The sequence below is a fragment of the Euprymna scolopes genome, chromosome 8, assembly GCF_053919585.1.
Source record: "Euprymna scolopes isolate OS-2025 chromosome 8, ASM5391958v1, whole genome shotgun sequence".
NCBI lineage: Eukaryota > Metazoa > Mollusca > Cephalopoda > Sepiida > Sepiolidae > Euprymna > Euprymna scolopes.
Genome location: NC_136489.1, coordinates 116895332 through 116919190, shown reverse-complemented (window position 1 = coordinate 116919190; position 23859 = coordinate 116895332).

Genomic DNA, 23859 nt, shown 5'->3' with positions numbered 1-23859 from the left:
GTATCAAGTCTGTATCAAATTGTTTCCCATCTGTTGCTCTTCGCTTGGTTTATCGTGTTAAATTTGCATTTCTTTCAGTTGTGAAGGATGGTTTACCCTACATCACAAATAGTAATGTGATTTATCAATTCAACTGTCAGTGTGCTGCTGTCTATGTAGGTCGAACCCGTTTAAATTTGCAGACAAGAATAACCCAACATGTTCCAGCAAGCATCAGATTAGGTAAGCCTCGTCACACCTCGTCCACCTTGGAATCTGCTATTGGTCAGCACCTCGCTGAAAATCCAGCGTGTGCCAATGCATATAAAATGAACTGGTTTAGGATTTTACACCGGGCTTACTATTCGAATCACCTGAGGATTCCGGAGTCAGTCTCTATCCTTTCACGCAGGCCCCCTCTCTGTCGACAGAAGGAATTCGGACTTATTTGAGGATATATTTTAAATTTTAACTTCCTCGCACATTCCAATTTGCACATATATTTTATACAATTGTATATATTCTACAACGTATAATTTACTCGTAATTTTTTTTACTCGTAATCCCATTCGCCCTTCATATATATATATATATATATATATATATATATATATATATAATTTTTTTTTTCATCCATTCGTTATTATTTTATAAGTAATCCCCACTTAAGCCTTCGCTCTTGCGTGACATTTGTTTTACACTTGATAGAAATTCAACGATTGACTCCTGATGAGCTTGTTGATGAAAGGGGCCCATATATATATATATATATATATATATATATATATATATATATATATATATATATATATAACTTTTTATGTTATAAGATGATGTAATAATATATTGTGTATAGATTTTCAGGGTTTACTTCAATAGTGCTCAATATGTGTGTAGAGCTTAATATTATTAGCAGTATTATTATTATTTTTTTTTTCAATTATTGTCAATATAGACTTGAAAACGAATGTGTCATGCTCCACAAACAGGTAGTTCTAGGAAAGAACTTTGCTCATGGAATTTACCTTTAGTTTTAGGCAAAAATAGATAAAGAGAATTGTTGGCAGCTATCGTAGCTTCATCTTTTTGGAAAAATGGTGAAATGAAATTATAGAGCAAAAAAAAAAAAAAAAATCTGCCCATATCCGAACTGTACGATGAAATCTTCAACTATGTTACACAATATGTAATAAAAATAAACTCCGAAGAGCAATATAGACTCCCCCATGCAGCCACATTTACAAGGGGTATTCATTGTCTACCAAGACTGAAAGCATTCCTTCTCGACAGATAATCCTACAAATCATCTTCAAAGCTGTGAGGTGGTGCACTTTTGCTCTAGAAAAGATCTTATTTCGTCAAGATACACCTGAAGAAAGTCGGATGTTACATTGATACAAACATTGCAAAAATAATACTCAAGATGAGAACAGCAGTTTAATAATCCAAATAATATTAATTATCAATCCTCATCTAAAAAAGTAAGAAAATATTTTGATTCACTAATTTGATTGATATATATATATATATATATATATATATATATATATATATATATATATATATATATATAAGCCTGACGAATTCTCACGAGAATGAAACGCAGAATATTCTGTGTAGCTTGATTGCCATATACACTTTCATAACTTACTACCTAGCTTTATCTATGCATTGAGCACTCTTGAAGTAAATACTGAAAATTTACGCATAAAATTATATCTACGTATATTAATTTATGTGTTAAATGAAGTAATCATATATATATATATATATATATATATATATATATATTTGTCATCTACATACAGGTATACAATACTGTTTCGTTGTATTACAACTCATCATTGCGGCTAGATATACACCTTTCCCCAGCCGTGGGTCGAACCTACAACTGTCGCATTGGCAGTCGGCAGCTCTCACCATCAGACCACGGATCAGTGCTGGAAATATTTCTCCTCGATTGTGTATTAAATTCACACCCGCTCGTAACAACAGTGCTCTAACTATCAGTTTGTTTACAAAAAAATTAATAGTGGGCTTCGCTTAATAGCTTAAATACGCGTCAGGTGAACACAGCTATAATTCGAGGAATTGAAACAACAATTTGTTCAGAAAACACTCAATCCCAGAACTAAATTATATTTTAGCATATATTTTGTTGTGGTAATGGCGTATATATAAAAAACACCTTCAAGAAACAATCCTTTATGGATTCACATTTACTACGTATATGTATATTTTTTCCATGTATGAATGAGTAAAGTCTTTTCAGAATATATATATATATATATATATATATATATATATATATATATATATATATATATATATATATATAGTCTTTGTTATTTTCTCGACGCGGCGAACGATTAGGTTTCTGTTGGTAGATTGTATAATGTTGCCTCCAAGTGTTCTTGTTTCAGAGGATCATTTTACAATCTACCAACCGAAAACAACAAAATTTCTCGCTGCATCTAAAGAATACCAAAAAAAGAAAGAAAGAAAAACTCACACACACACACACACACACACACACACACACACACACACACACACACACATATATATATATATATATATATATATACAGTAGAACCCCAAGATACAGTGGCCTTAGGATACGTTTTTTTTCAGGTTATGATGTGGAATATGATGTTTTTCTAGGCCCTGGTTACGGTGTTTGCCCCGTCTTACGGTGTTATTTGATTATATACATGTGTATTGTTACTAATTTTTAATGTTGTATCCCGGGGTTAACTATACATACATACATACATACATACACACACACACACACACACACACACACACACACACACACACACACACACACACATATATATATATATATATATATATATAACCATTTGTTACTTCAATAACAAGGTAATGCAGTGATCATCGATTGATCAACAACTATAATAGAACAAATATCCAGCACAACTGACAGATCTTTCGATAACAGCCATCAATCAATTATCCATAGGCGTTGTTTAATGTATTTCCTCAGCAGATTCAGTTCCCACCATGACGTTTTTAATTGCTTCCTTGTTTGTTGTCGTATTGTTTCCTTTCTTCATATACTCGCATCTTAACAACTGACCATAGATTTTTCAGTCAGACACAGAATCGAGATTTTATAATGACCAGTGGCTAACTGGTTAACGACACGGACTGAGAATTCGGACTTGGATATGTCTGGGTCGAATCAACTTCGTTCTAAAACAACACCTTTAGTTGGGGATGTTGACAATCGTGGGCTTTCCCGTAAGTACTCGATGCAATTTCAAAAAGAACTCCAAGTAGAAAGATATCAGAGAAACATATGCCAACAATAATCATCTGATTCAGTCGAAATTATGGTGGTGGTGGTGGTGGTGATGATGATGATTATGATCGAGTGTGAAGTTTCCTTTTATATGGTTGACAAGACAGTTCCACGGTTTTTAACTTTTAAATTCTGATCAACACATTTCAACTCAAACAAAAACATTATTGGTCGAAACGAGCACCATCAGAATCAACACAGTTTTACCAACGCAAAACAAGTATATTTATGTTAGTAACGTAAAAATCTTGTGGTCTGGTGGCGATAAAGTCGTTTAAGGCATTTTTTATATCGCTTAGGTGTTTGAAGCATTTCTCACGAAGAAAGTTGTCGAGATGCTTGAAAAAGTGGTTATCGGAAGGTGAGAGGCATGGAGAGTACGGCGGATGAGGCAGAGTTTTGTAGCCCAATTCGTGCAACTTCTGCAGGGTCGGTTTAGCAAATGCTGCCAGGCATTGTTGTGGAGGATAATTGGGCCTTTTCTGTTGATTAATGCTGGATGCGGTTGTTCAAGTTTCTGATGCATCTTATCCATTTGTTGTCAGTACTATATCTAGCTATATCATATTGTTGTGGTCCGAAAGGAGCACTAAGAAAGGCTCGGACACGGATATAGCTTAGAAAAAAGTATTTGCATTTACAAGATAGAATGCATAAAGAACGAGGATTGTAGTACTGAACACCAATATGGCGTACTACGAACCACACACACACACACTGGGAGTCGGTATACAGTTTAGAAGAGCTCATATCTTGTGTACGGCTTATGCACACATATGTGGCCGCCAGTGTTATATAATAAGGGCCATGTTTGGATGGAAAAGTTTGAGTGACATTTTTAAGGGTCTGATGTGACTTTAGACGGGATTCGCGAGACCACGTGACTTTTAATGGGTTAAGATTTCCTGTCACTTGGTCTTGTGATACTTCAAACAAAGAAGACGTGCATAGAGCGCGCGTTCCAATGGGAGCGAGGGCGTACAATGTGACTAGATGTAGCGGTATAATCTATCTATCTATCTATCTATCTATCTATCTATCTATGTGTACGAAAGTAACCTAGTTATCTTATGTTTTCTGCAATTGTTCTTCACTTTGTAATCCACGATTATTATAAACTAGCTGTCTGTGTCCCAGCGATTCACGGGAAAGATGAGTAGACAAGAGAAAAGTTCAAGTATATTATTCGGATCGATAAAACAGTTTATCATCGATTTTGTTTTGTAAATTTGAAAAAAAGAAAGAACAGTCATAAAACCAAACATGTTATGATTGTTCAATGAAATCTAAAAGTAATTGTACCTACGTTTATAGCAAATATGTAGATGTAGAAAGCGGTGCTGTAGAAGAAATCATACAAGTTAAGAATCTTCTGGCGGTGACGTGAGGCAAGTGGAAGGACTTAATGGATAAGAGTAAAACAGTTTTCTATCCTCTGTATAGGAATACCTATTTGTAAAAGATAATGTGTTCGAAATAAATGTAATAATTTTAAAACAGGGATGAAATATACGTATAGTTTTGCAAAACACCATTTAGGAAGTGCTGTAGGTGATGAGATGTAAATATTTGTTAAAGAAGTGTCCAATTTATCGCTGGAAGAAAAGAGGAAAAGAAGAAAGAAAAATGATGTGTTTGAGTTTTTATAGTACGCGCGAAATTGCGGGAGTGACTATTTCCTACATTTTATTTGGTTGAAATAAACTGCTTTTGTTCAATCGATAGTCGGTATTTAATAATAACATATGTTAACGTTGCTACTTCGAATAGTAATAAGATTGGCTTATTGCTTATTCCTATTGAAACTTTAGTGGCAATGGAAAAATTGAATATTTTGTATATAAGATTAACATCGGCGTCCGAGTAGTTTTGTTGGCAGACGAGTAGAACGTAAGTTCCAGAGGCTTACATGTATGTATAATGGTTTATACGATCATCTGTGAATGCAAATACAACACCAGTGTACCCAGTGAGTAGCATGCAATTCAATATACGTCAACTCAGTCTCAGCACGATCGAACTACTCTACGAATGAGCTTTTGTCTACTTTTCTGGAATAACCTAGAGTGAACATTGTCTAACTGCTTAACCGTTTGCCCTAAAAGCACTAACCATCTTGAGTATTATTTACCCCTTTCTAGTAACCAGTAACCACTGTCAATAATTTTCCCCACTCTCTATCTGTGCCTAAATCCAAACGTAGATTCCATGAGCAAAGCTTCTTTCTTAGAACTGCACGCCAGTGGAACTCTCTGCCGCTTGCCTGTTTTCCACCTGACGTCTTCAAGTCCAACATAAACAAACTCCTGACAACCCCCCTTAAGTAAGACACTCTATCAAAACCCCCAATATTAATGATTACTATAATACTATCTCATTGATTACTGTACACGCAATAACCCTTATCCCTGAGTGTCCTTCGGGCCTTGATAAGTGGTGACCCTCATGTAAAAAAAACAAAACAAAAAAAAAAAACAAAACAAAACAAAAAAAAAAACAGGCGTCTTTTGAGTAAATTGCAGTACTTTATTTTCTATAAAACAAAATGAACAACCGTATACTAAGTTTCAACAACCGGTTTTGTTTAAACTATAAAAACATGTGAATTAATTCATTCATTTTTAAAATCGAGTATCAAGATTCAGCAAAAAAAAAAAAAAAAAAATCTAAAAAACAAAACAAAACCAATAACTAGGTTTCAGAATCAGTGTGTTAAATTAAAATAAAAACGTAAATCGATTACATTGTTTTTTTTTTTTTAAATCAAGTATAAAGATTTTTTTCTATGCAAAATTAATTCATTTTATATTTTAAACATTAAGTATGAAGGTTATTTATTTTCCCATGCAAAATTAATTGATATGTATTTGACATTTTGCTAAGACAACGAAGGATAAAGATTTTGATGAATGATAAAAATTCTCAATTGAAATGGATGCTTTTCGTGTAAAGAGCAATTGAGCACATTTTACTTGGCTATGTGTTAATTTACAAATATTAAATGAAGCTAACATGTGTATGTATGTGTGTATATCAGAGTCCCTGTTTTGTTAGTAAATATATTAACGTGCATGTTTTGTTAGTGAGCGAGTGTGCGTGTGTTTGCAGTCGTTATGTTTAGTAGTTCGTGAAAATCTCTCGTCATGTGTGTTCTGCGTCCCAAAGAAGCTAGGCAGGATTATGTCCTGAACATGTCGGTTATCGCTCTATCCTATCATACAAGTTAAGAATCTTCTGGCGGTGACGTGAGGCAAGTGGAAGGACTTAATGGATAAGAGTGAAACAGTTTTCTATCCTCTGTATAGGAATACCTATTTGTGAGAGGTCATGTGCTCGAAATAAATGTAATAATTTTAAAACAGGGATGAAATATACGCATAGTTTCGCAAAGCGCCATTTAGGAAGAGCTGTAAGTGATGAGAGCGAAATATTCGTTAAAGAAGTGTTCGGTTTATGGCTGGAAGAAAAGAGGAAAAGAAGAAAGAAAACGCTGTGTTTGGCTTTTTATAGTACGCGCGAAATTACGAGAGTGACATTTTAATTGGTTGAAAGAAACTGCTTTTGTTCAATCGATAGTAAGTATATAATAACAACATATGATATCGCTGCCACTTCGAATAGTAATGACTGGCTTATTGCTTGTTCCTTAACAGTAATAATAATGCATTTTGAATAAAGTCTTGCTTACCTCTTCACAGTAACCAGGTTACCTTTCAAGGGAAGTCGGGCCTTCAGTGAGCAGAATAACATCTCGTTGACATTATGAACTCAGTACGCCTTCTCCACCACATTATTAAGCCGTTTTCGAGAAAACGCGTATAAGAGGATTGATTTGCTTAACGGCATATCGACCCTTTTCGGTTTATTTAATGCCGAATCCTGTAATTTTTAAAAACAAATTTATGCTTCAAGTTGTTTATATCTTTATACATTTATTCATTGTGTTTTTTTTTTTGGCTATTTTGTTTCACGACATATCAAGCCTTTTCGGGTTATTTAATACCGAATACGGTAGTTTTGTAAAGCAAACAAACAAACAAGCAAACAAACAAACAAGCAAAAACAACAAAAATACGTTTTTGTGCTTCAAGTTCTTTATATCTTCAAATATTTATTCATGGTGTTTGGTTTGGTTGTTTTGTTGTACGGTATATCAACCGTTTTCGTATTCAATCATTCTGGTAAAAAATGAATTATACTTCAAGTTCTTTATATCTTCAAATGTTTATTCATGGTTTGCTTACTTTTTAGAGAAAACCTGTTTTTGCTTTTGGCTTCGTGAAACACGATTGCTTCTTTCAAAAGGTAAAGGATAAAAATAACATAAATGTTGAATTTAAGCCAGAAAGCTGAGATCTTCAGGCAGCCTAATTTGGTAACACCAGAGCTTATACTAAGAGGAGAGCCTCCTATATTTATTTGTCCGTTTCCTTCCACCGTCTTGACTTCTTTCTTTTCCACGAAATATGTTATGTGACCCGGGCATTGATGACCTTCGAAATTGCACATTAGCGACGGAGATTAACGATCGAAGAACGAGACAACAACGACTCCCGATTCCGCATTTCTGGCAGTTTATCAAAAGGTGAATATGAGAGCATTAAATATTGAACGGCCATTAAATATTCTCGCATTTAGACGTTGCTTTCTTAATCTGCTGATTGCTAGGAAGAATATCGAAGTCTTCGGCGACTGCGTGTGGTGGATAAATGCAATCATCTTAAATTGACTGATTGAATCGGCTCAAAAATCGACTGTGGCTGTCGAGGTCAGGTCGGTGATCTTTTAATATCTGTTTATAGAACCAGACAGCAGCAGCAGCAGCAGCAGCAGCAACAACAACAACAACAACAACAACAACAACAACAACAATAATATTAGCACAACAATGATTATAAATTGCCTTACACAAAAGGAGAAGTCATTTCATGTAAATTAAAGTCGTCCACAGACAACTGTTTCGCCATAGCACGGCTTTTCAGTTGTGGCTAGACTGTAACCTTCGATCTTCTTCACGTGTGTCTCGTCGAACTCGGGAATCTGTATATTGAATGCTGAAAGAAAAGTTCGAACTTTGTACGAGTCTGATAATTCAATTCATCTTTTCTTCCCAACAAGAGTTGATGTTTTGTTTTGAATACATTATTGTTAATACTCCTCTGTGTTCCAATAAATATTCGTTATCATTTACGTTGAACTTTCCTTGTCTTTGACTTGCCGTACTGTATACCGATACTCCATGGCTGACTGGGATAGTTTCCGTACATTTATATCTGATCTACCTCTGCATTCCATGTTTAAAAATGATGTGTCCTCTATAGTATCAGACCTGACCGAATGGTTAATTGTAGGCATAGACCGATTCATACCATCTAAAAAATTCCAACAAAAACCTCACAGCCAGCCATGGTTATCTCCAGAATGTGCTGCTGCTATCGCGCACAGAAATCACTTTTTCCATAACTACCAACGTAATAGATGCACTGAGAATAAAGCTGCTTTCAGGAAAGCCAGCAACCACTGTAAAAGAGTAATAAAAAATGCAAGAGAACTATATGCCCAGTCTGTTAAATCCAAAGTAGCTGATCATCGGCTTGGTTCCCACCAGTTTTGGAAAATAACAAATAGGATCCTGAACAGAAGTGTGCGTTCTATCCCAACCATTATCAACGGACCAGAGGTCATCTCCTCAGCTTCAGACAAGGCCAAACTATTTGCCAAGAACTTTGCAGCTAATTCTACCCTATGCGACGAAGGCCATCAACTCCCCATATTTCCTCCTATAACACAGAACACGCTAGGTAACATACAAATATCTGTGCATGAGGTCGCCAAGCTAATCAAGAACCTTGATTCCAGTAAAGCTACTGGCCCTGACGGCATCCCAACTATAGTGTTAAAAAAGCTTCAACCAGAACTTGCTCCCATACTTACGAAACTGTTTAAACGTTGCCTTAAGAAGAAGAAGTGCTTTCCAAAACCTTGGAAAACCTCATCAGTATGCCCTGTATTTAAGAACTCAGGTGATAAGTCATCTCCCTCTCAGTACAGACCAATAAATCTCCTGTGTGTCATGAGTAAGTTACTGGAATCCATATTAAATAGAGAAATAGTCAACCACTTCAACAGAAATAACCTTCTTAGTGACACGCAATATGGTTTCCGTTCTGCAAGATCTACCGCAGATGTGCTAACGGTTATATCTCATAGGATTAGTGAATCTCTTGACAAAGGCTTCCTTTCCAGGGCAATTGCTCTTGACATATCAAAGACCTTCGACAAGGTATGGCACAAAGGCCTACTTCACAAGATCTCCAGCTACGGTATAACTGGAAATATTCTCTCTATCATTAAATCATTTCTCTAATAGGCTCATAAGAGTAGTGGTTGATGGACAAAAATCAGAGGCCTGCAGTATTAATGCTGGAGTCCCTCAAGGGTCCATCCTGGGCCCAACTCTCTTCCTGATCTACATCAATGATCTCTCTAAACACATACTTAAATCATTCGTTGACATCTATGCTGATGACACGACCATCTACAGCAACACATCAAAGGCTGTAATTGACAATGCTCTCTCTGATTCTCTCTCCTCTGATCTCGAACGAGTGGTTCAGTGGGGGAAGACGTGGCTGGTTACATTTAATGCATCTAAAACCAAACTCCTATCTTTACATCATCAACCCTCTGATCCCCATCTGGCATCAATTGTGATGGATGGCTCTCGTCTAGGAGAAGCCCCATGTTTTGACAAGCTTCTGGGCTTGACCTTCACTCCTGATCTGAAATGGAACACGTACATCAAGTCTGTTGCCAAGGTCGCTGGGAAAATGGTGGGATCCTTCTACCGCTCCAGAAGATATCTCACTACTGATGCAATTCTCTATCTATATAAAAGCCAAGTATGTCCAAGTATGGAATACTGCTGCCATATCTGGGCAGGAGCTGCTAAAAACAGCCTATCCTGCCTTGACAGAGTACAAAATAGACTTCGTGGCTTAGTGGGGGATGCCCTTTTCTCTTCCCTGCAACCTCTCTCCCACAGAAGAGACGTTGCAAGCCTATCTTTGTTTTATCGTTATTTCCATGGCAGGTGCTCGTCTGAACTCCAATCTCTGGTTCTCCCTCGCCAATCTTTTACGAAAAACACCCGTCTAGCAGAATCCACTGTCAAAAACTTTCCCCACTCTTTATCTATGCCTAAATCCAAACGTAGATTCCATGAACAAAGCTTCGTTCTTATAACTGCACGCCTGTGGAACTCTGTTCCGTCTGCCTGCTTCCCTCCTGACTACAACTTGGATGTCTTCAAGTCCAACGTAAACAAATTCCTGATAAACCACCCCCTTAAGTAGACACTTTAAATATCCACACTAATGTACTGTACTTACAATAACCCTTATCCCTGAGTGGCTTCCGGGCCTTGATAAGTGGTGACCACCTTGTAAAAAAAAAACAAAAAAAAAACGGTATCAGATCTTCGACTTCACCCCATTATTAAGCAGTTTTAAAGAAGATGCTTATAAGAGGACTGACTGCTTTGCTTAACGACATAACGACCATTTCCGGTTTATTTAATGCCGAATTCAGTGATTATATTTTCATATATTCATTCATGGTGTTTCGTTTGGTTATTTTGTTTCACGACGCATCAAGCCTTTTCGGGTTATTTAATACGGAATACGGTAGTTTTGTAAAAAAAAAAAAAAACCCCAAACAAAAACAACAAAAACACGTTTTTATACTTCAAGTTCTTTATATCTTCAAATATACATTGTAACCAGATGTAATGGTGTTATTTATCCATCTATTTATCCATCTATCCACACGTACGAAAGTAACATGTTTCTCTAGTGTTTTCTGTGACTGTTCTTGCCTTTGCGTCAACACCAAAGTTTGTGGATTATTTCAACAGCGCATGCGCAGACAGATTGATATATCACCATTGTGATATTCGTAGCATCGGAACACCCAGAACCAAAGTATCCAATGAGGAAATTCGTGTCAATAAACCGAACTATTTGTCCCGGCGTTCTTAGTGTTTGTAGAGACCGTGGGAAAATTTGAACTCATTTCCGCGGTAATATATATATATATATATATATATATATATATATATATATATATATATAGAGAGAGAGAGAGAGAGAGAGAGAGAGAGAAAAAGAGAGAGATAGATCGATACAAAAATCAATAATTAATTACATCTGGTAATTTCCGCCAAAGCCATTTCAGGAGTGATCGACCTTGATGAATATTGGAATTTTCGTCAAGTCATATTTCACTTGCGCCTTTCTTAAATAAAATGAACTCACCAAACAATTAGCTTGGATGTAATTTGTTTGTAAATGATTCGGGCAAAACTATCGAGATAGAAGTCATGCCCTTCCCCACCCCCAAATAAAATAGAAATAAAATGTGTGTTGTATTTCATCTAGTGGTTGCTCAGAAAGCACAAGTGGTGTAATGGATTCCAAAACGGACTATAAAATCGGTAAGCCGAATTCAAATCTAGCCGAAGTGTAATGTTTTCCTTAATAAATAATATGGAAATAAAAGGCAACGATACACTTGATTTCAAAGTGCGCGTGCGTTATAAGGGAAGTTAAGGGTAAGATGTGACTCCAGAAGAAATTCACGAACCACGTGACTTCCGGCGGGCGAGGATTTCCTGTCTCTTGGTCTTTCGTTATGTGAAGCAGAAAAGACGTGTATAGAGCTCTGTCCCCACAATGTAACTAGATATAGTGGTATTATTTATCTATTTATCTATCTATCTGCACGTACGAAAGTAACATCTTTCTCCGATGTTTTCTGTGACTGTTCTTAACTTTGAAACACACCTTTTTTTTTTATAAATTAACATCGTCGACCGAGTGTTTTTTTATCAGCAGACCAATGAAATTTAGCTTCCAAATACCGACATTTTCTTTATACATACGTGTTTTTTTTATCCTTCGTGTCTGACGTTATTTATCCTCGTTATCGTCGCACTTTCGTATACAAATATACTATAAAAATAAACTTTTCTTAAGCAGAAAGACACAAGGAGACGTTCGCTGAGAGTTTCTTTAAGATTTTAGTTTTGGAGAGAATTGACTCACACAAAAGTGTAAGAGAAGGAGAGAGACAACCGTTCGCTTAGCTGATTAATTACTTAAATTCATCTTCTTACTTAAATCGTTGGGTGACATGTGAAGTTATTAAGCTGGCCTAACATTTCCCACATAACAATTATCAAAGTTTTCTTTCTACATTATCAGCCAACCGCAACCAATGGGAGACTCGCATTATTCGATGTCTCCCAAATAGGCTTCCACAGGCAGACTGATTTGAAAGACTTTGTTTTAGCTCAGCTGGCTCAGCTGGCTCAGCTTGCTATTCGTCATATCGACTCATACTTTTGTTTTGTCTAACTGATCTGACCTTTCGTTTTGTTTTAACCTCATGTCAGCCATCTTTGATTCAACTTTGTTTTGCAGAGTTAGATTATTATGGCATACACTCAATGCACGTACATCAAACTGCACAATAGCTGACCTAATCACCATTAACACATGCTCTCCAATTATAACTGACTCCGCCATACTTTTGGTAAAGGTATGCATAACTCTTCCTTGATAAAATAGCTAATCATATACAATGAATTACTACCTATTAATAGTGCGCATAGTCCCTTAAAAATGACGGAAAAATTATTTCGCCAATGTTCGCAACAATTTTCATTTTCGTCTCAAGCGATGAAATTAAAAAAAAAACCCAAAGAAATTGGAAAGAAAATAAAGAAAACGTCTCAAACTGCAAAGTTTAAAAATAAAGAAAAACATGTCAATTGATATCGAGAAAAAGAATAGATAAAGAAAGGAAATATCTGATTGTGGAGATAGAGCCATGTATTTCTGTCTGAATTTATTTTAGACGACGGGGTTTGTCAAACTTGCTATTTGTTTTTTTTCTTTTCCCCAGAACACTTGAAATGGTTTTGTCCGACAGTTTTTTACTCGCAAATTTTTCTGACACACACACATATATAAATATATATTGTAAAAATATAATTATCCACTGACACGTGTTTCATCATCTATGATGCATGAAAGTGACTGAATCTAGCGATATTGGGATATATATATCCAAATATACAAAAATAAACACTCATTGGTCTTTATCATAGAGTTAATGATAATCATTGTGCTCATTTATTAAATATCTAATAAAAGTTTTGAATGTGGTAAATTTGACAAACCAAACCAAAATTACTCAGAGAAGATAGGCTATATACTAAGTCTGACCAATTGATTTGATGTTGTTTTTTGTTTATTTTTATGTTTTGACTATAGATTCGCCGCTTGTCAAGGCTCGGAGTTAATGATTGATGATCAGTGACGGCTCAGCAAGAACTTGTTGACGCTGGAGTTGAACACAACTGGGAGGCAGCCCCGCAGCATTCTGTTTCACAGACAAACAGTTTTTTTTTTTGGGGGGGGGGGAAGCTTGGCTCATGGACTTTTCGTCTAACTTTAGGCAAAGACAGAGAGTAAGAAAAATTGTTGATAGTGGTTGTAGCTATGCGTTTACCGTGAATGTTTTACTGGAGGACCATAGAGTGAATCTCAGTCGAGCACGTGCCATTAAAATAATGATAGAGCAGAGATAGACTCGCAACATATCTGCGAGAAAGACGTTGTAGCGAGGAGAAAAAGACACCATCCACTTGATTTGGAAGTCGAATTTTTATACTTTTCAGCCAAGAAAGGGTGCCCTGAAGCAGTTCCTCCTCATATGTGGCAACAATACTCCATCTTATGACGTATTTAACTCATACAAGTGGCTCTCTTCTTTTGTCTGGAGTGAGATACTTTTTCGAGCGATAGAATCATCCAACTATTTTTCCGCCGATCATGGCAATTGATTTTATATAAGTCTCCCATTTCAGATTAAGAGGAAAGGTCAGTCCTAAAAGCTTATCAAAACAGTGTGATTCTAATATTTCCCCGATTATTCATATGTTTACCACAAATTCAAAGTTATTGTGCAAATGAAATTATTCAATAGAGGTGTGTTGTTAGATTAATGGATACCGTAGTAGTCTATGGGATCTATTATACCGAGTACATATCACATCGGGTTTATCATGGTAATTTACAAATTAATACTTTCATGAAAGATATGGATCCTCAAGTTATTGATTAACCTGTGACCATATGAGTTAGTGTGCCTTTAGGTGTCACTCTAGATTGTACTATGAATGCCACAGTACTAAATGCTCTCCGATGTTATGAGAATCACATACTTTGCGACTAATGCAATGTATGATTTTTTTATCAATAATTCTACGTAGATGCTGTATTTAAAAAATCCACAGAAATTTTGGTGTTGGCAAATCAATCTGTTGTATATTAGTGTCTAAATAACGAATATACACACGTACAGTGTCTGTTTAAATGTATATACAACCATGTTCATGTAAACGTGTAATTGTTAGCGGCAGCATCGTCTCGTATGTATATATGGTTCAATAATTCGTGTAATATGTATTGTGGGTGCGTGTAAGCGTTGGTAACATATTATACATATTCTCGTAGACAAATAGCGACATAGCTTTTTTTTTTTAAAAAATCATTCCCTTCTTTTCTGGTGGTTGAAATGCTGTGAACGAAGATACTTTCCTCCGAAGGAAACAGCAAGACCGCAGGTTATATTTTATATAACTTTATATCTTTGATGTTCCGCTTCTCGGAGTTTGCAACTTTTCTCTTGGATTCTACATCTTTCTAAAATTCATTCATTAGCGCTTCTGTGAATGCAAAAATGATGACCAATCGCCGATCCGAGCCTCGAGAAAATGACCTACTAACCGACTTTCCCAACTGTTTACGTGATTATATCATGACAGGTTCTTTGTTAGTTTAGCACTTTATGTAAACATACCAATCTTATTGTTTATTGCTAAATGTAAATATTTTTTTAAACATTATATTGACGAACTAAATTCTAAGTCCTTTGTTATCGTAAACTATAAATATTTTATTGCGACTTTAAAATAGTGTACTTATCGGTAAATTTCAAATCTGTTATTGTTACAAGTATTTATCTCCTAACATTCTTAGTTTTGTATTACATTTTCATCTCAAACAAGGCGCAGTGCCACTTTGATGTAGGGGGCTACTATCTGGGAATAATTGCAGGGATACTATGTAGGGAGTTGAGCAGCAAGATGACTGTTTATATTACACTTGAACTTCTGCATGTCAGTACAGTCGGGGAAACAGGAACCCTGAAGGGAATTCCAAAGTCGAACAGTTCTTGAGAAGAAACTATTAAAGTTGAAGGCTTTCTGGCATCTGGGGATTTCTACTGTGTAGGGTGGGATTTTGCTGCTTGTCTGGTTTGTCGGCGGTATTTATGTCGAGGGGGGCAAAAGGACTTGTAGTTTGTATGAGCATCTACTTGTAAAATAAGGCGAAGGATGCAATGTTTCGCTGATGAGACAGTGGTTGAATCCTAGCTGACAGTTCGGGACCAGTTAGGTTGGCGACTCTATTTTAAACCATGTACAGGAGTGAGAGACTAGTAGCAGATGAACCAGCCCAAATGTGACAATAATACTCCATATATGAGTGAACGGTGGCCTTGTAGAAGTACAGAATACTTTCAGGCGTAAGTAACTGTCTAGCATGTTAGAGAGATCCCACCTTCCTCGCAGCAGCGACGGAAATGCCCTCGATGTATCTGTTCCAACTCATGTTCACTGTCAACGTTAAGTCGAGAAGTTTGAAGAAAGTACTTTCAGGTAATGTATCATTAGCAATAGCTATTAGTGGTTAAGAAGATTTCTTGTAATTATTGAAAGAAACAAGCCCAGTCTTGGCGGCATTGAATGTTATCATCCATTTTTGTCTTCATTTCACTATAGACTGGAGGTCTTCCTCTAGGATTTCTGCCATTGCCTTAGATATGTGTTCATACATTTTTTCCTCGTGCCTGTTATAGAGCGTTGTGTCGTCAGCAAATATACCCATCTCGGCTTTCATACTCCTTCTTTGCCTATTAGCCAGGCGCCAGAGGAGCAATCACAGGGACTCAACAGGATCCTAATGTTTGACCCTGTTTCCTGACTAAGGCAATGAAAGCTTGTACATTAGTTCGATTGTGTATCGATACCTGCAGTTTCATGAAAACACTGGAAATCCGGTCTGCAAGATCCTAATTTACAACAAAATTAACTACAAGCGTCGTGCGGAGACTAGCGTTTAATCTTTAAAAGTTCATATAGCAAGAACAATCTTTCCGTAGTGTTTTGTTTTCGTAAGCCCGATTATTCAAAGTTTGCAAGTGTAACATTTTCTTTCATTATGCATGCGATACGACACCTTAAAGTATTTTTTTTTTTTTAAATAGAATGTGGTTTAAAATATAAAGACGTATTAAATGGTGTAGTAGAAGAAACTAGACAAACAAGTTCATCTGTTTGGTCTGTCTGGTGACGGAATCGGGAAAAGAAAAAAGAAATTAAACAAAGACTTGGGTTTATGTATGAATTCTTTTTACACGTGACATTAATTTGCGCGTGAGGGGAATAGCTACTCCAAGAAGGACGAATTGAGTTGAGTGATTGGCAGCTAAGAAGAAAACAACGAAGTTGAGAGTTGTGAATTACGGTTTAAGTGAAGAGGAGTTCTCTCAGTTTTCATTTTGGGATTACGGGGGGGGGGAGCGGGTGTCACAGAACTTATTATTACCAGCAGCCGTTGAACATCAATCATGGTGTCATAAACTAAAAACTTGTCTTCAAACAATCGTACATAACGATTCGTTTGGACATTGGATGGGGGCCAGTGAGAGAAGGGTACAAAGTTGTAGCACTCCTTTTGAAGCCAAGCCTGGGTCTCTTTGAACTTGTGGGCCGACACCGAATCTTGCTGCCACACCCAAAGTCTGCCAGCGGCTACCTGATTGCACCAGAAGATCACCACATTCTTCAGCACATCCAGGTACACTTTGGTGCTGACTTTTAAGCCGACTTCGAAGATGTGAGGTGACATGATGTGGCTCTCACTTGAAACCACATCAAAGACCACAACCGTGACGTCGTCCAATGTGTTGAGCTGTTTCTAACTAAACGTCGAACCGTCCGGATTTGCATTTAGAAAGTGCTGGCAATGGTCCTGTTGTTATAACTTGGATCAGTAGAGAGCATAAGTTGTACAGCGGCACATCTCCGATCTCGCTCGTTGAACATTGTGTCATTTTCAGACATGATAGAAGGCCCCTATCACTCTTGAAATTTGTATACAACTGGCAGAGATGGTCTGAAACAAAAAACAAAAAAAAAATAAAACCGGTTTTCATCGAACAGAAATGGAATCATGACGTCTTTTCTATAGCGACAATTTTATCGTTCCATTCGGTAATGTAAAAACTCTACACCCACACTTATTTCAAAAATAGAATAAACCCTTCTCACACATCTCATTTTACGCTTGTTGATTTTTCAGTGAAACGTATTTCAAGTTTTTGTCTTTTTGTCATAGCTAATACCCTATTAAAAAAAAACTACGTTCACGCATATGTTAAAAGCTCCCTCCCATCCGCCAAAAATTTAAACCTTTTATTATTTAACTTCTTACACGTTCAATTTTTTTTTTTTTTGGCTTCCTGGTTTTTGGCGACAATGATTTCAATCTTGTTGTTTCACAGTGAACCTTATTTATTTATTTATTTATTTATTTCGTCATTGTTAATGGGCCAGAAAGAGGGATTTGAAAAACCAGCACCCTAGAAGAAGAGTAATCTGGCTTGCAGAATAATGTCTGAGCAGCCTCGTCGGCATTCTTCGCCAGGGGCGCTTCAGATGATTAGCAAAAAAAATACACCCACACATATTTTAAAAGTCAATAAATGAATAAATAAATAAATAAAATCAATCTTTTATTAATTAACTTCTTTTTATTACGTTTTATTTTTTGAGACCTCACGGTTTTCGACGACAATAATTACAATCTCTGTCCAGTCAGAGCTAATTGTCTATTTAAAAACACTATTTAAAACACTATTTAAAAACACTATTTAAAAAGCATTATTTAAAACACTACACCTGTGCATATGTAAAACAGAAGAAACCCTTTATTATTTGACTTCTCGTATAGCTAATTTTTTTTTTTTTTTTAAGTTTCTGACTTTCGGTGATTTCCAATAGTCGTAAAGTCTATCTGAAGATGAAACCATCCTACAACAACAACAACAACAACAACAACAACAACAACACGTATCTACAGAAGTTCATCAGCAGATTGCGTATTTCTTTTTATTTCGCCATTTTTTTTCTTTTTTGTGTCCTCAAGTAAAATGGCGATTTTATCGATTGGCTGCTGCGACATTATGGTCCATCCCTCAACAGATCGATTCCGGTTATTCGCCAGTGATGTCTAATAATACTGTCTCCGTTAATCCTGGCTAATTCTGCGAAAATCCTTCTCTTGCTGTTGTCATCTTTGAAAGTCGTAGCGACTGTCGATTTGCCAACTCGCACGAAACGATGCGGTCGGACAAGGAGAAAATTGCGGACAAAGACGTGGGATGAAAAAAAAAAATGTGCAAGGAAAGCGCTTCTGAAATAACGATAGAAGACAAAAAACCCAAACAAACAAACAAACAAACAAACAAACAAACAAACAAACAAAAACCAAATAATAAACAAACAACCACAACAACAGGTTAAAGATAAAAATAAAATAAAGAAAATAACAGAATCAGTGCAAATTTCGAGTTTAATTAAAGAAAAATACCTTTTAATTAAATAATGTTTTCATGTACATTATAAATCCGCAAACAAAAAGAAAGAAAAAAAAAAAGAAGAAAAAAGAGAGAAATGTTATAGATCCCCAACAAACAAATCCAAGTTGAATTATTTTGATTATTCTGGCTACCATGTTCGTATTGGTTATTATATTGGCTATGAGCAACGTGTTGTATCTGTTCTGATACAACAGTTCAGTATTATTTTTATCCTTAATTGGTAAAGGAGAAGTGTTTATGGACTAAGGGAATTAAAATTTTTCCCCAATCCAAGGTGTCCCTTTTTCGGGAACTGAATTTTATCCATATAAAAAGGCGACATTGTGTCGAACTCTATCTTTGCGTGGAGGCGAGTATGTAGGGATTTCCCTTGTTGAACTTTTGGCTAGGATCGAAGTGTAAAGTCTGTTCTGATGCTAGACTTCGTCATTTCTGTCTTCGATATACACTGAGTCCAACATAAACAAATTCGACAAGTCCAACATGAACAAGTCCAACATAAACAAATTCTTGATGAACCGCCCCCTTAAGTAATCCAATCTACCAAATTTCCATTACTAACGATACGATATTATCCCATTGATGACTGTACACTCAATAACCCTTATCCTCGAGTGGCCTCCGGGCTTTGATAAGTATGTAAAAAAAAAAAAAAAAAATTTAGTGCCCCCATTCTAGAGAAGCTGGATTTTCCCCTACATTAGAAGTCGACCTTGCATCTAACTCAACCCTCGTAGTGAGACAAGTAAACCGAAACGTTTCCCCGAACTTTTTTTTAGTATATCTCGGATTTAGAAACCTTCTAGTCGAACTTTGGAATCTTTAGGTCGAACTCGGGAATCTGCAAATAATTTCAAACTGAACTCTTTATTTAATCCAGGAGAGTGGGTTGTTCTCAATGGTCGAAATGTTGTGAAAATAACAAACACGATAGTCGGAGTAATCAAAATAATAAAAACATTATCAATCTTTATTTAAAACATTACAACGCATCTATTACATAATGGTCGGCTGGCTGTGTGTATGTCTAGTCAAAACTCTAAAACTACAAAACAAACACCTACAAAATAGGGATTTTCTTAACCGACGTTGGCTTGGATAAATAATATCATTGACATTTATGCTGATGACACGACCATCTATGGCAACACATCAAAGGCTGTAAATGACAAAGTTCTCTCTGATTCTCTCTCCTCTGATCTTGAGCGCGTGGTACAATGGGGGAAGAGGTGGTTGATTACTTTTAATGCATCTAAAACCAAGCTTCTATCTTTACATCATCAACGCTCTGATCCCCATCTGGCATCAATTGAAATGGATGGCTCTCGTCTTGGGGAGGTTCCATGTTATGACAAGCTTCTGGGCTTGACATTTACTCCGGATCTGAAATGGAACACGTACATCAAATCTGTTGCCAAGGTCGCTGAAAAAATGGTGGGATCCTTCTACCGCTCCAGTAGATATCCAAAAGGATGGAGTACTGCTGCCACATCTGGGCAGGAGCTGCTAAAAACAACCTAACCTGCCTTGACAGAGTACAAAATAGACTTCGTAGCTTAGTGGGGGGGGGCCTTTTCTCTTCCCTGCAACCTCTCTTTCACAGAAGAGACGTTGAGAGCATGTCTTTGTTTTATCGTTATTTCCATAGCAAGTGATCGTCTGAGCTCCAATCTCTAGTGCCCCCTTGCCAATCTTTCATGATAAACACTCGTCTAGCTGAAACCACTATCAATAATTTTCCCCACTCTTTATCTGTGCCTAAATCAAAACGTAGATTCCATGAACAAAGCTTTTTTCTTAGAAGTGCACGCCTGTGGGACACTCTTCCGTTTGCCTGTTTCCCACCTGACGACAACTTGGATGTTTTCAAGTCCAACATAAACAAATTCCTGATAAACTACCCCCTTAAGTAAGACACTTTATCAAATCTCCAATACTAACGATTACTACGACATTATCCCATTGATTACTGTACACGCAATCACCCTTATCCCCGAGTGGCCTCCGGGCCTTGATAAGTAGTGACTACCATGTAAAAAAAAATTCAGTTGACTATAAACTGGCGCAGATTTTATCAGGGTGGGCAATTCTGTATACCAGACACTAACTACAGGGAAGTAACTGATTAAAAAAAATAATAGTTGAGTTAATTCTCTTATGCGGACTCATTCATCAAAAAAAAAAAAAAAAAAAAAGAAGAGTTGTTTGTGTATATGTATGTATGTATGTATGTATGTATATGTCAGGTCATGTCATATGCTACTGGTACTATGTAACCCAGTACTACTTTCCTCATGGTCGGGTCACCGGCGACTAAACTGGTTCCCCCACCAGACTTGTTTGGTGAGGAGGGTGGCTAGTCTCCCTGAAGGATTAAAAACAAGACCTTCCAAAGGGCGAATGAACTCTTTTTCTGGGTCAACGGCCAACTAGCACAGTGTATATTTGTGTGTGTTTGTGTGTATGTGTATTGGGGTGGAGAGGGCTCCCGTAAGCCGTGGTGAAGGCAACCTTTCTAGGAGAAGCAAATCTCTGATTTAAAAAAACAAAACGGGAGACCAGTACCCGCATTAAGCTGGTCTGCAGTTTAAGTTGTTGCTGGCTATCTTGCTCTTGCTTGTTGCTAGATCTCAACGTTTTGAACCGAGAGAGAGACTTAGCTGTCGTACAAAGCTAAGACTCTGTAACATCATCTTTGTATAGATACTCCCTCAGGCATTTGGGCTCATGGATTTTAAATGTCTGAAGGAGTGGCACTCGTCTGACAAGACGTTGCAATCATCATCTATGTATGTATGTATGTATGTATGTATGTATGTATGTCCAGAGAGAGGAATGGGATGGGCGGAGAAAAATAGAGAGTATAGAGATGGAAGAAGGAAAGGTAGAGAGGGAAAGAGGGAAAGATGCCCTGGGTAATGCGAGTAGTCCTGCTGGTAATAAATAGAACATTAATATAAAGGTGGCAATAAATTTATATCAAAAGAAAATCTATTTTACATATGCACATCGACATTAGTTTCACCACAAGTACGAGTTATGATACTTTACCAGACAGTTATCCTCAAAAAGGCAGATTTAAACACAAAAAACAGTCGGCCTTGAATGTGGGGAAAATTCAGCTCTTGAAAAAGGAGCACTATATTGGGATAAAAAAAAATCCTTAGTGTAAAAGGATTTATCCTTCTATGACATAGGACAGGAAAAAATAAGTATAGTACCAGAACAGATACACTATATGGTATATCATTTATATGAGCTTCGGATCTTAAGGTAAGTCAGTGGTCCAGAATTTGTGCTCGGTAACCAACGTGCTAGTCGTGCAGAGTTACATAGAAGACGAAACAATCCTTGTCTATAGATATATAAAAGTTTTATCAACAGTATATATATATATATATATATATATATATATATATATATATATATATATATATATATATATGAGAGAGAGAGATAGAGATAGATAGATAGATAGATAGATAGATATACTAGCAGTTCAGCCCGGCTTTGCTGAATACTGTTCATAACTTTATGTGCATATGTATATATATAGATTAAAAAGTTTGACTCATGTCCAGGTAATCTACATTTAAAATTTCAAGACCCAAAATTGGCGGAGGAATTTGGTAGAGTCTGCAAAGGTCAACTCTTTCAACTTTTACCTTTTGGCAGCTAAATTTCCGCCCAAAAACTGATTCAAAAGCTTGCTGAATGTCTGAATACACTTTATGAAAAATTTCAAACGTTTAGACCCAAAATTGGCTGAATAGTTTGCTAGATACATCAAAGATCAAATCTTTTGAACTTTGACCCAAATTTTCGGCCAAAAACCGATTTAAAAGCTTGCCCTATATTTAAATAAACTTTATGTAAAATGTCAAATGTTTAGACCAAAAATTGGCTGAGTAATTTGGTAGAGACCGCAGAGGTCAATTCTTTTTAAAAACTTTGACTCCAATTTTGACCCCTTAACATTTAGTGTGATCCATGTCGAAGTAACCTACATCTAAAATTTCAGGTGTTTAGACCCAAAATTGGAAGAGGAGTTTGGTAGAGTTTTTCAAAGGTCAAATTGTTGAACTCTGACCCCTTGACGGCCAAATTTCTGGCCGAAAACCGAAGTCATGTTTATACCAGTGGTGTATATGTCACTATGGACGATACCTGCCAAAAAAAAAAAACAACAACATATAGACACCCCTTTGCTGATGTTATGGTCGGCGAGTATGTTCATCTTCCTCGTAGTACATCCGTATTCTTCAAACTAGGCTTTATCTAATAGCGTATACAGGAAAAGCTTATAATTATGCCTGATGTGCGTGATTATTTTGTTTTTTGCTTCACAGAAGCCGTATCTTCTGGTGGGCATTCATCATCTCTTGAATGTCCTTTCTGTACATAAAGTGGTATGGTGAGCTGTGCAACATTTTAACAAAATGGCTACTATTTGTTTACTAATGCGCAAATCGTTTCAAAATTTTCGATTTACGCATGCAATCATGTTGCCATACAACGCATCAAATTTCATAAATATTCATTGAAATTGTTTGATTTATAAAAAAATATTTGAACCAAGTACGAGAGGCGTTTCAAAAGTAATGCCTGTATGTTTTATTACGCCCGAATGGATCAGAGGGGATTAAAAATTACATTGTTATGATGACTGAACTTATGCACTCATGACCTGAAACTTTCATCTCTCTGTTGCAAATATTGACGGTGCGAGAATCTAAGAAAGCAATCCCTTTCATGGA